Consider the following 10,728-nt stretch of genomic DNA (forward strand, 5'->3'; position numbering starts at 1 on the left):
CATCACAGCAGCATTAACTGCAAAAGGGGGACTCCATAGGAATGGAGATGCCATTTAAACAGCCATTCAAAGGAAGTGTCACAAGGATGGAATTCCTGCAAAACGTGCGGAAACTCCTCAAAACCATACTAGATGTTCCAACTAAACACACGTACCAATTAATAACTCCACCACCACCACCAATAAAAGGGCCAAAAATGCCACCCTGGCTTAAGAACAGAGGAAAAGAGGTGGCTACAGGGATCCTTGAAAAACTGGAAATCAAATCCTATTGGGGAAACCAGGAAGGAACATAAAGCCTGGCAAATCAAGTATAGAAGTCTAATTAGACAGGCCAGATGACTGAGGACACAGAGGATGACTTGAGCAATAGGCTGCGTACCACAGTTAGTAATTCTGCAATTTCATATCTGAGTTCCTTCCAAACTCTTGGGTGAATCCCATCTGGTCCTGATAACTTATCACCAAGTTTTTAAAGAAGTCCCAGAGGTGGCTACGGCAATTACAGGTAGCAGGCCAATTAGTTGAAGCGTCAGTAAAGAAAAGAATGATCATACAGAAGAACACAATACGTGGGGAAGAGTTTCCATGGCTTTTGCAAAGGAAAATTAGATCGCCCCACCGTCTCTGAAACCTCTGAGTGTGTCAGCGAGCATGTGGACAACGGGCGTCCAGTGGATATCGGGCACTTGGTGTGTCAGGACAGGTCTGACAATGGCCCACACAACGACTCGTCAGCAACGCAAGCCGACGTGGGCTGAGGAGGAAGGTCCTCTCATGGCTCAGTTAATGGTTAAAAGGTAAGACACAGCGTATGAATAAAGGGCCCAGTTCCATATTGGCAAACAGCCGGGCTCTGTGGAAGAGCTGAGCGCAGCCTGGAAGGGGGTGCACAGGGAGCTGACAGGTTTGACGGCCCATACACAATTCCTCAAGCTAGTTAAGCCCCAGGCGGGCTATGGAGAGTTCCCAAGGGATGGCGCGAGGCCGCCTGAGGGCCAGCGCCCTGGCAGATGCCATGGGACGTTGATCAATGCAAGCCGATGCGACTGGAAGGCGCGAGTGCCAAGTACACACAAGCGTGGGGGAGCGAGGCCTTGAACCCGGATGTGCCGGGGCCTGGGGATTGAAAGGGGCCCCGGGCGCTGACTGCCGCTGGGTCAGCACCAGCACCTGGAGCCCTTCGAATCACTGCCCAGCCTCGCACAGCGCATCGGGGCGGCACAAGGGCTGCCGGGCAGGCGGGGGCCCGGTGTGGCTTGCTCCAGGCAGCGCTGGGGGGGGGGGGCTGTGTGACACACTCCAGGCAGCGCTGGGGGGGGGGCTGTGTGACACACTCCAGGCAGTGCTGGGGGGGGGCTGTGTGACGCACTCCAGGCAGCGCTGGGGGGGGGGCTGTGTGACACACTCCAGGCAGCGCTGGGGGGGGGCTGTGTGACACACTCCAGGCAGTGCTGGGGGGGGGCTGTGTGACACACTCCAGGCAGTGCTGGGGGGGGGCTGTGTGACGCACTCCAGGCAGTGCTGGGGGGGGGAGGCTGTGTGACACACTCCAGGCAGCGCTGGGGGGGGGGCTGTGTGACACACTCCAGGCAGAGCTGGGGGGGGGCTGTGTGACACACTCCAGGCAATGCTGGGGGGGGGGCTGTGTGACACACTCCAGGCAGTGCTGGGGGGGGGCTGTGTGACACACTCCAGGCAGCGCTGGGGGGGGGGGCTGTGTGACACACTCCAGGCAGCGCTGGGGGGGGGCTGTGTGACACACTCCAGGCAGTGCTGGGGAGGGGCTGTGTGACACACTCCAGGCAGCGCTGGGGGGGGGGGCTGTGTGACACACTCCAGGCAGTGCTGGGGGGGGGCTGTGTGACACACTCCAGGCAGTGCTGGGGGGGGGGCTGTGTGACACACTCCAGGCAGCGCTGGGGGGGGGGCTGTGTGACACACTCCAGGCAGCGCTGGGGGGGGGGCTGTTCAGTGCTACTGGGCCCCTCCTTAGTTTTGCACCTAGAGACTGACGCGGCAACCCCTCTGACACAAGCGCTGTGCAAAGAGCAGTTTAGCCTCACAGCGCCCTGGAAAGGCGGCACGTGAAGATGTGACACTGGGGCAGAGAGAGATTGTGGCCACGATCCAACTCTCCCCAAAGTCTGTCACAATTCTCCTGCTTACTGTGGCTCCAGCTCCCTTGCTTAGAGTCAGACTGACCGTCGGCCGAGCTGTGAGAATAAATGTGTTTGTTCCCTCGCCCAGGTCAGCAGCAGAAAGCCAATTGCCCCCCTTGTGTTCATAGCCACCTGACTGACTCTGCAGCGTAAACGACGTTGCACGCAGAAATCAGGCAGCTAGACGTCCACACTGCGCCAGATTTCCTTGTCATTGGCAGAGTTGGGACATGGCTGGTTCCAGTGGCTGGTTTTCTAACGTACGGTAAGTCGTGTGTCGTTGTGCTTTTAGGGATCCATTTCCCAGAGGAGACAGAAGGATCTACACCATATATTTAGTTAATGAACGTGAAGACAGTGGTGACAGGAGGGAGGGTGCACACAATGGACGTAACATTTATACGTAGTTTTATGGTATTTTGTTCCAATGCAATTTCACATCTGAGGAGCAAGCAGAAATTCTAAATATGTAATTGCTTGTTTTAGATAAGTAATTACCTTCCATTTAGCTTCTTCGGGTGCTTAAAAATAAAGGAGACTATTAAAAGGTTGAGTAACTCCGTTTCCTATTACTATGGCCAAATGAATATCTCGTTTGATCTCCAAGCTTGGTTGCAGGTGAAATCACAATGGAAGACATGCACAGGAAATCTTCACCTCTGATGAAATGGATTCATACTGCACTCTTAAGATCTCACATTCATCTTTCCTATAGATAGCCTCTCAGTACGAAACTTTGCAAGGAGGGCAGGATTGGCCCTTGTTAATGACAGTAGAGGTGCTTGGGCAGTCATGGTTACTGATTAGTGACTGTGTTTTCCTTTCCCTAGATTAAAATATCCATTTGCTTAGAGTCCATCTAGATAGCTTCCTTCTTTTTTCTATTAAGACATTGTCAGAACCCTACTGAAAAAGTAGTTTTATATCTCACTTGAATTGCTTTCATTATATCTTTTAATTTAATCAAGTAAATAAACTGAACAGTGCATTACAACAAACTATTTATTAAACAAAAGAAATGCAGAGTAAACTTTCTAAATATACACTTTCTTAGCATAACAATTCTCCCACATGAAGAGGAGTCTAAATTTCATTTGAGAACTTTCACTATGTACCTTTGCATAGGTTTGTGTTCTACATAGTCAAGGTTTAGGGCCAAATTCAGCATTTGGGTTGTGCATGCACAATTCCCAGTGACGTACCACTATATCCAAGGTCAGAATTTTCCATTCGTTAATACAGCCACAATAACTGTTCCAATAAAAAGTGGTATTCAATCATTTCAGTAAGTATGCACCACATAATACATTAAATTAAAATAGAGGACTTCATGGCCTGGCATTGAACACTTTCTTGCACTTGAGTATATTTTAATTACATTTCCTATTTTTCTTAAAATAACTGTCATAGAGGGCCCTTTTTAATTCCAAGTGTAAAGTATATAGAGTCAAACTACACAAGGCTGGGCATTTCATAGAATCATAGACTAGGACTGGAAGGGACCTCGAGAGGTCATCGAGTCCAGTCCCCTGCCCTCATGGCAGGATCAAATACTGTCTAGACCATCCCTGATAGACATTTATCTAATCTGCTCTTAAATATCTCCAGGGATGGGGATTCCACAACCTCCCTGGGCAATTTATTCCAGTGTTTAACCACCCTGACAGTTAAGAACTTTTTCCTAATGTCCAGCCTAAACCTCCCTTGCTGCAGTTTAAGCCCATTGCTTCTTGTTCTATCCTCAGAGGCCAAGATGAACAAGTTTTCTCCTTCCTCCTTATGACACCCTTTTAGATACCTGAAAACCACTATCATGTCCCCCCTCAATCTTCTCTTTTCTAAACTAAACAAACCCAATTCCTTCAGCCTTCCTTCATAGGTCATGTTCTCTAGAACTTTAATCATTCTTGTTGCTCTTCTCTGTACCCTTTCCAATTTCTCCATATCTTTCTTGAAATACGGTGCCCAGAACTGGACACAAGACTCCAACTGAAGCCTAACCAGCGCATCTTCAGCTTGTGGTCCACTATAACCCCTAGACCCCTTTCTGCCGTACTCCTTCCTAGACAGTCGCTTCCCATTCTGTATGTGTGAAACTGATTGTTCCTTCCGAAGTGGAGCACTTTACATTTGTCTTTATTAAACGTCATCCTGTTTACCTCAGACCATTTCTCCAATTTGTCCAGATCATTTTGAATTATGACCCTATCCTCCAGAATAGTGATAGAAATGTAGCCGTGCTAGTCTGGGGTAGTTGAAGCAAAATGCAGGACAATGTAGCACTTTAAAGACTAACAAGATGGTTTATTAGATGATGAGCTTTCGTGGGCCAGACCCACTTCCTCAGTTCCACTATTTGATCTGAGGAAGTGGGTCTGGCCCACGAAAGCTCATCATCTAATAAACCATCTTGTTAGTCTTTAAAGTGCTACATTGTCCTATCCTCCAGAGCATTTGCAACCCCTCCCAGCTTGAAATCATCTGCAAACTTAATAAGCGTACTTTCTATGCCAATATCTAAATCGTTGATGAAGACATTGAACAGAGCTGGTCCCAAAACAGACCCCTGCAGAACCCCATTTGTTATACCTTTCCAGCAGGATTGTGAACCATTAATAACGACTCTCTGAGTACGGTTATCCAGACAGTTATGCACCCACCTTATAGAAGCCCCATCTAAGTTGTATTTACCTAGTTTCTTGATTAGAATATCACGCGAGACCATATCAAACGCCTTACTAAAGTCTAGGTATACCACATCCACCGCTTCTCTCTTATCCACAAGACTCGTTATCCAATCAAAGAAAGCTATCAGATTGGTTTGACATGATTTGTTCTTTACAAATCCAGGCTGGCTGTTCCCTATCACCTTGCCATCTTCCAAGTGTTTACAGATGATTTCCTTAATTACTTGCTCCATTATCTTCCCTGGCTCAGAAGTTAAACTAACTGGTCTGTAGTTTCCTGGGTTGTTCTTGTTTCCCTTTTTATAAATGGGCACTAGATTTGCCCTTTTCCAGTCTTCTGGAATCTCTCCTGTCTCTCATGATTTTCCAAAGATGATAGCTAGAGGCTCAGATATCTCCTCTATCAGTTCCTTGTGTATTCTAGGATGCATTTCATCAGGCCCTGGTGACTTGCAGGCATCTAGCTTTTCTAGGTGATTTTTAACTTGTTCTTTTTTTTTATTTTATCTTCTAAACCTACCCTCTTCCCACTAGCATTCACTATGTTAGCCATTCTTTCAGACTTCTCAGTGAAGACCGAAACAAAGAAGTCATTAAGATATCTGCCATTTCCAAGTTTCCGAAAATTCCATTCCGTATTTTCATACAGCTCAACGGAAGGTCCTGTAGCTTGGAACCAAGGATGTAGGCCACTCTCAGAGACTGCAGACTGTTTTGGAAAGTAGTGACAGAGATAATACCTTAGACTGTGTCTACACAGCAGTGTTATTTTGTAACAAAGAGCGTGTCTACACTGCAAGCTGTTATTTTGAAATAATGTCAAGCTGGAGCACTTTTTACTCTGACTCATGGTAACTCTCATTTCACAAGGAGTAAAGGAAGTCAGAGGAAGAGTGTTCTTCCTTCGATGTGCTACTGTGTAGGCAGCTCCAAAAGCCTAATGAAGCTATTTGGACTTCAGCTATGCAGTTGATGTAGCTCAAGTTGCATCACTTAATTCGACTTTAGCCTTGCTGTGTGGATGTGCCCTTGGAGATTTAAGGTGAACTCACTGAACATGAGCTCCCAGTGCGCTGCTGTGGAAAGGAGATGTGATACTGGATATACAAGCAGAGGGCAACGTCAATAGCATCATATACTGCTTGGGTGAGATTGTTACTGCAAATATTTGCCAGTTTTGGTGTCTGCACTGCCATAATGATCAGAGTCTGGAAACATGTAGGCTGTGTCTACACTGGCCACTTATTCCGGAAAATCAGCCGCTTTTCCGGAATAACTTACCAGCTGTCTACACTGGCCCCTTGAATTTCCGGAAAAGCACTGACGATCTACTGTAAAATCATCAGTGCTTTTCCGGAAAAACTATGCTGCTCCCGTTCGGGCAAAAGTCCTTTTCTGGAAAACTGTTCCAGAAAAGGGACAGTGTAAACAGCACAGATTTCTTTTCGCGAAAATGATGATCGGGGCTTTTTTGCGGAAAAGCGCGTCTACATTGGCAGGGACGCTTTTCTGGAAAAAGTGCTTTTCCAGAAAAGCATCCTGCCAATGTAGATGCGCTTTGTCTGGAAATACTTATAATGGAAAACTGTTCCGTTTTAAGCATTTCCGGAAAAGGATGCCAGTGTAGACATAGCCGTAGAGTGAAAAACCAAAGAAACAATCTACGTAGCCTAACAAAGCGAAGGTTACGCACTGTGTGGGTCACTGTTTAGAAATACCTACATGGGAGAAGATGTCTGATGCCAGAGAGCTCTCCAGTTTAGCACGATCCCAGGGCTGAAAGCTGAAATTAATAAAAAGACTAGAAATAACACAGAGATTTAGTTGTGAGGATAACTAACCGCTGGAATCACTTATGATGGCTATGATGGTTTTCCGCATTGGAAATCAGAATGTCCTTCTCAAAGTCTGTGCTCTGGCAACCACAGGATAGAATTCTTTGACCAGTGTAGACACAGGGGCTGCGTCTAGACTGGCAAGTTTTTCCGCAAAAGCGGCCGCCTTTGCAGAAAAACTTGCCAGCTGGCTACACTGGCCGCTTGAATTTGCGCAAGAACACTGATGATCTAATGTAAGATTGTCAGTGTTCTTCCGCAAATACAATGATTCTCCCATTCGGGAAAAAGCCCTCTTGCGCAATGTTTTTGCGCAAGAGGGCCAGCGTAGACAGCTGAGAACCGTTTTGTACAAAAAAGCCCTGATGGCGAAAATGGCGATCGGGGCTTTCTTGTGCAAAACCGCATCTAGATTGGCACGGACGCTTTTCCGCAAAAAGTGCTTTTGTGCAAAAGCGTCCGTGCCAATCTAGACGCGCTTTTCCACAAATGCTTTTAATGGAAAAACTTTTCAGTTAAAAGCATTTGAGGAAAATCATGGCAGTCTAGACATAGCCAAGGTCTTTAATATTGTGATTGTGGTTCAGGGGGCAGGTCTGTGCCAGCTCCTTTGTAGGCAAACGAGAAAGTCAGCTGCCAGGAAAGGCCAATCCAATCAGTTTAAATCTGCTACTGGGGGTCCAGGGAGATTGATGTGTTCTCCTACAGGTTTTTGTATATTGCCATTGTAATTGAACACTTCAATCTCCCTGGACACACAGTAGCAAATTTAAAGGCAGCTATCCTGCAACAAAAGAACTTCAAGAACAGACTTCAAAGAGAAATTGCTGAGCTGCAGTTCATCTGCAAATTTGACACCATCATTTTAGGATTAAACAAAGACTGTGAATGGCTAGCCAATTACAAAAGCAGTTTCTCCTCTCTTGGTGTTCACACCTCCACATCAGCTGCTAGAAGTGGGCCTCACCCTCCCTGACTGAATTGACCTCGTTATCTCTAGCCTTACTCTTGATTGGAACTCTTTTCTTATGCCTGTATATTTATACCTGTCCCTGGAATTTCCACTAAATGCATCTGATGAAGTGGGACTTTGCCCACAAAAGCTTACAAAAGAACATAAGAACAGCCGTACTGTGTCAGACCAAAGGTACATCTAGCCCAGTATCCTGTCTGCCGACAGTGGCCAGCACCAGGTGCCCTAGAGAGGGTGGACCAAAGACAGTGATCAAATGATTTGTCTCCTGCCATCCCTCTCCAGCCTCTGACAAACAGAGGCCAGGGACACCATTTCTATCCCCTGGCTAACAGCCTTTTATGGACCTAACCTCCATGAAATTATCTAGCTTCTCTTTAAACTCTGTTATAGTTCTAGCCTTCACAGCCTCCTGCAGCAAGGAGTTCCACAGGTTGACTACATGCTGTGTGAAGAAGAACTTTATTTTATTAGTTTTAAACCTGCTACCCATTAATTTCATTTTGTGTCCTCTAGTTCTTCTATTATTGGAACTAATAAATAACTTTTCTTTATTTGCCCTCTCCACGCCACTCATGATTTTATAGACCTCTATCATATCCCCCCTCAGTCTCCTCTTTTCTAAACTGAAAAGTCCCAGTCGCTTATGCGCCAATACATCTGTTAGTCTATAAGGTGCCACAGGACTCCTTGTCACTTTTGCAGATCAAGACTAACTCAGCGACCCCTCTGATAGTCAAGATAGTTAATTTCAAAGGAGCCTGAGAAGGGTTTCAAAGAGATCTCACACATCTGGGTGACTGGCAGATGAGGATCAGTGTTGACAAGTGCAAAGTAATACTCATCAGGAACCAGAATCCCAACTACACATATCTAATGAGGAGATTTAAATGAGTTGTTACTGCTCAGGAAGGGAGCTTGGAGTCACCATGGAGAGTCCTCATGAAAAGTCCAGGTTGATACACAGCATCAGTGTAAGAGGCTAACAGAACACTAGGGCTGCATCTAGACAGGCCAGCTGTCTACACTGGCAGCTTGAATTTCCGCAAGAACACTGACGTCCTACTGTAAGAAATCAGTGCTTCTAGCAGAAATGCCATGGTGCTCCCGTTCGGGCAAAAGGGCCAATGTAGACAGCTCAGATGTGTTTTGCGCGCAAGCGCATCTAGACTGGCACGGACGCTTTTCCACAAAAAGTGCTTTTGCGGAAAAGCGTTCGTGCCAATCTAGATGCTCTTTTCCGCAAATGCTTTTAACGGAAAAACTTTTCCGTTAAAAGCATTTGCAGAAAATCATGCCAGTCTAGATGTAGCCTAGGGGTACATCTACACTTGCCCCCTACTTTGAAGTAGGGAGGCAAATGAAGCATATCGAAGTTGCAAATCAAGCGTGGGATTTAAATATCCCATGCTTGATTAGCATATTCATGGCCGGTTGCCATTTTAAAATGCTAGTCGCCCGATGTAACTACTGGCATTTTAAAATGGCGACCGGCCGTGAATATGCTAATCAAACGTGGGATATTTAAATCCTGCGCTTGATTTGCCACTTCAGTATGCTTCATTTGCCTCCCTACTTTGAAGTATGGGGCAAGTGTAGACATACCCTTGGAGATGTTAGAAAAGGGATAGAAAATAATATTGAAAATATCACAATACCACCCTATAAATCCATGGCGTGATCACAGTTTGAACTACACGTGCAGCCCTAGGGTCTAGGGGAACTGGAAAATATTCACAGGATGATGACCAGGACGCTCGAGGGGCTACGATGCCGGCCCGTCACAGAGTGGCAAGGACGATTCGAATCTTAGAACGTTGCCTTCCTCCAACCCCCCCGTGTCTTCTAATGAAAACCCAACTCTTGGCCTCTGTCCACATGCTACTTTGGTTTCCTCTACTCAACGGATAATAAATGAAGTGTCCCTGGAGAATGCGTTAGTCACATAAGTACAATTCCTTGAAGCTTCTCCAATGCCTGAGTCCATTTAACAATTAGAAATGGTTTAAAATGAGCTGTCTGGCCTACGGTGAGGAGAGAAAGACTCCAATCCGGCAGCGATTGACACACACATATTTTTACACCCTGAGAGTAATCCAATTAACGTCACCGTTAAGCGCATTAACAATTTTTGGAAGAACTGCAGCCTTATGAGTAAGTATATGCACAATGCTTTGAAGAGACAGTATTGCTATTGATCCAGTTTGGAGAACACTCTCCCCTATGGTTTTACTATAAGCAGCAGCTATGTCTGTGAACACGAATGAGTGTCAGGAGGAAGTGACTTTACTGGCACTAATCTCAGCATTTAACAACACCCGCACCGGAGAGATCAGCCACATTAGCCCCCGTGCACACAGAGAGCGTCTCAAGCTCGGCCTCTCCAAAACGGCTCCACCCAACGGTTCCCATTGTGCAAGTACCCACATTGTTTGTCTGGAGGCTAATGTGTGTGTAAACAGACACACGTGTTTGCTCACAGCTCCCATGGCGTATCAATCATATGCGGCTGAAAGAAGCCTGGAGACTGGCGGCAGCAAATATAAGGCCATCGGGCCAACGGAGAGAGCATTTTTCATGTGACTAGCCTGCTCTACACACACTAGGAGATAACCAAGCCCATTTGCTTCTGAACTGAAGAGACTAATGATCTGCAGAGAGATTTTCAAATGCCACACATTAAACAAACTACAGATTTCAGGGTATTAATATACTGGAGCCGAGATAGGTTTTTGATAGTCTAGTCAACTTTGCGTGCAACTTTGTGACTCTGCCTTAGTTATCACTCTATGAATCAGCGGCTTAGAAAGATTTGATCTTTTTCTGAATTTAAACTTCACAGTGAGAGCTCTTTAAGTGAATGCTATTAGGAAGGGCTTAGACGTTTAAAGAGATGTAATGGAGGATGCATGACGGTATCAATTCAACTTCCACATGGACACCTGTTAGACTTCGTTTTGCTAATGACCCACCGAAAATGCTCAGTGGGACGCAAGGGGATTACTCTGTTCCCAAGCTGTAAATCTACCTATGAAAGCCGCATCAACTCACATTTTCCAGAGAATGATAAT

Source organism: Pelodiscus sinensis, chromosome 5 (genome assembly GCF_052426305.1).
Source record: "Pelodiscus sinensis isolate ZL-2025 chromosome 5, ASM5242630v1, whole genome shotgun sequence".
Taxonomy (NCBI): domain Eukaryota; kingdom Metazoa; phylum Chordata; order Testudines; family Trionychidae; genus Pelodiscus; species Pelodiscus sinensis.